Source organism: Athene cunicularia, assembly GCF_003259725.1.
Source record: "Athene cunicularia isolate RWA chromosome 1 unlocalized genomic scaffold, athCun1 chr1_part3, whole genome shotgun sequence".
Classification (NCBI taxonomy): domain Eukaryota; kingdom Metazoa; phylum Chordata; class Aves; order Strigiformes; family Strigidae; genus Athene; species Athene cunicularia.
The window spans coordinates 1010410-1013994 of NW_020799093.1; positions in this window are offsets into that span (position 1 = coordinate 1010410).

The window sequence follows — 3585 nt, forward strand, 5'->3', positions numbered from 1 at the left end:
ACGATTTTACAAGCTTTAGTTAATGCTAGCTTGGATCAGTATTTTGAGACATTTACCGCAGGAGGCTGCAGTGAAATCACAGGGTAGCCCTAGATTTGTTATGTTTGTTATAGTTCCAATTAAATTAAAGGATTTATACTTAGCTGAGAAAGTACATTGATTTATACCACCAATTTATACCCCACCAAGCTTTCCTGTAAAAATCAGATGTTTTCATATGTGTGGGCGGTTAGGTTTCTTCAAAATTTTGCTGTTCATAAATTTCTGTGCACGATACCGTAACTTTAATGTATTTTAGGCTGAATTACAATGGCAGAGGTATTTTTGGTGGAAATTAAAAAAGATGCCTATAGAACAGTAATGCTGTTGTATGGATATAGTGCATGCTGAAATATCACTTATATGAATAAATGAAGCTAGACCTTTAAAAGTATATGGTTCTTTTCTCAACCCAGCAAGATTCTAAACATGATAAATTTAAAGCCAAAACTTTTCAGACTTTCAATTGCAATATAAATACAGTAATTTTTAGTTGTATACTGCATTCCTATTTGATAGGACCTTTTTTTGAATGTTTCTTTAAGCATTTATCTCTCCATTGGCCCTGTGTGTGTGAAATAATGACACTGACAAGTCCTCAATGGTGAGAACATAATAAATTACTATTTGATGTTGGTAGAGCTGGGTTTCTGATGCTTGGTGACTGCAGTCTGATTTGCATGAATAAAAATGTTGTTTTCAGCTATATGTACAAGTGTAGTGAGCTGCAGTCTTGGCCCTAAGCAAAAAACATCATTGAGTCACTGCAGAGATCTGGATGCTTATTTTGTTTTTACTGCAATGGAATTTAGATATTCAGGTATTCCGAGTGGTTCTAGGTCTCTTGCCTTGTATGGATGTGCACACACATGAATTTGTTTACATGGTATTATTCCTTCTCATTTTGAAAAGTTAATCATCTGCTTTTGGTACTCATTGATGTAGCTTCACTGATCAAGTCAATTTTACGTAACTGGGAAATATTTTGGTCCTCTTCCACTAATGATAATAACATATTCTATCAGTGAATTCTAATGGGAATTGAAATAAATTCTTATCCCTTTTCTTCTCATCTGTTTATACTATTAATATGAATGTTATGTAAATTAAATATATTAATATTATGGGGAAAGTCTTGTTACCACTGGTATTCTTTCACTGCAAGTGACACTTCCATTCGGATTTAATCAAGGGCATTACAAAGTCGTATCTAATACTGTTGTTATCAGCTGTGTTAAGGATCTTTTCCTGTGATTATTGATGCAATGAATTCTTTGTCAGCATACCTATTGTTGAATTCTCCATCCATGTACCTAGAAGGACAAAGTAATGGGAGAGCTTTGGAGTACTTCCAGCATTATGTTGATGGTTACTAAAGGTAGACAAGGTTACTAAAGGTAGAATTCAAGTCTGGTGCATACCTTGAATTGGTGGTACTAGCTCAGATTTAAAGCACTTCTCTACTTAGAAAAAGCTTTCTCCAGGAGAAGAAATGAGCCAGGCACAATAACTGAAGTAGATTTTTGGGTTAGCTCTAGAGTGAGCAGTAACTTGTATGTGTACGTGTTGCTTTGGATGCTGTGTTGAACTACTATCAATGACCAATGATTAATTAAGTTCTTTTTATAATATCTATTTATGGCTCTTGAACAGTGCACAGCCAGAGCCCACTGATTGATCAGAGAAGTAGCAAGTGGGGTGAAAAAGAAAAAGTCTCAACTTCTTTCTAGAATTCAATTTGAGACTATGGATAAAGCATTTTAGTAAGTGTTGCTCCTGATGAAAGTTTGGATGAATGGCTTCTGTGTGTTTGCTATCTAGAGCTGGTTTTACATATGAACTTTTATAATTAATTTCCTAGGGTACCGGAATTTGAAAGACTTAACTGTCTTGTCTCTAACTTTTTCCACATTAGAAATTTTCTTGTTTTTTAAAAATCTTTCTGGAATAATGAACAAAAACTTCTAACCTTGAGTACAAGGTAACTCTTAGCTAAAGATATGAAATGTTGAATATTCTAGTTTAGCTTACTTTCTTACACCAGCTGCTTTCTCCTCCCTATCCCCCACATTCCTTTACTCATTTATGTTTCTGTTTTGATTCTTTCTTCTCTTTTACCTCTACTCAGATGAGAACCCACTCACAGCCCTCTTTATTGAAAGACTGGTGAGAGAGGGGGAGAGAAAGAATTGCAGTTACAGTAAAGAGCATGCAATTTATTATGAATGATGTAATAATTACCAGAAAATCTGATTTATTACAGAGAATTGGCTAGCTACTTAGCCTGTTGGCATAAGCTTCCTGCTCTTCATGAGAAGGACCAAGAGGTGAATTTGTGGCAAGGTAGCGGTGGCGATCCATTTTGACTTGGCATTTGCAACAAAATGGTTTGGTGTCTAAGCCAGTTCTGGAACTAACACGAACAAAGTTCTTCAAGTGATGATGAAGGAGCGTTAGCAGTGCTATAAAACAAGAGAAAGTTATGCCAGAGTTTTCATCTTGATAAATTTAAGCCTTCATAAAGGGTTTTAAAAGCACTGAATTCACACCTTTTCAATTTTTCATGTTTGGGACAGAACGCACTGAGTAATACTGCAATAGTATCAGTACAAAACACTTCTGCATCACTAAAGCATCAGACCTTCTACTCTATTAATGCAACACTGCAGTTATAAATCATCTGAATTCTTCACTTTGGGGGAATTTGACCCCTTTTGTATGGAGAAGGACAATTTTCCTTTCAATAAGAAGTCCTGCTAAAAACCTGTGCTTTTTCAGTAATCTCCAAATGTTTTAAGTTTCACCTTGGTATATTGACTACGGCTCTGAGATGGTCAAAAGTCTCTAAAGCTCAGCCTGTAAGTAATTGGAGAGGCTATTATTACCTTGCTGTTTCCCATCTGTTGATTGAGCTCCAAGAGTTCCTTTTCTCCTTTGTGAGCTTTCACAACATTCACTGGCTCTGACATGTTTCATTTGCTCTGTGAATTAGGTATGACAAGAAACATCTTGCTCACTGCACAGGGAACAGCCTGTGCTGTGAACTGTGGTGCTTGTCTGCTGTATGTAGAGTTAATCTCAGCCACAGACACTCCTAGAAATCTGTGCAGGATAAAAACAAACAAACAAACAAAAAACCAAACCAACAAACAAACTGGGGGGAAAATATACCTGAATAATGAAATGGGATTGAAGAAGCTTTCACAAGACAGAAAGGAAGATGAAATGTTATCTTGTTTTGGCATATTCAGTTGTAAGGTTTTACATCTGAAAGCCCCTGGCCAATACCTCCTGCTGTCTGTGAGGCACCGATAAATTATGAGCAAAGCTCCCCATTGATTCTGGATGCAGTGAAGAAACTTATGGAGCACTGTCATGAGATGAATGTGTGGCTCAAACATCACAGATCATCAATGTGGCTTCAAATCTCTTTTGTGGGCTTTTTCAAAACAAGGCAAGATATACTTTTTCTGACTCCAGGATAGGGTGAGAGCCCTAGTGTTCCTGTCGTGTCGTGTGTCCCATCCCGTCCCCCGTCTGTCTCCC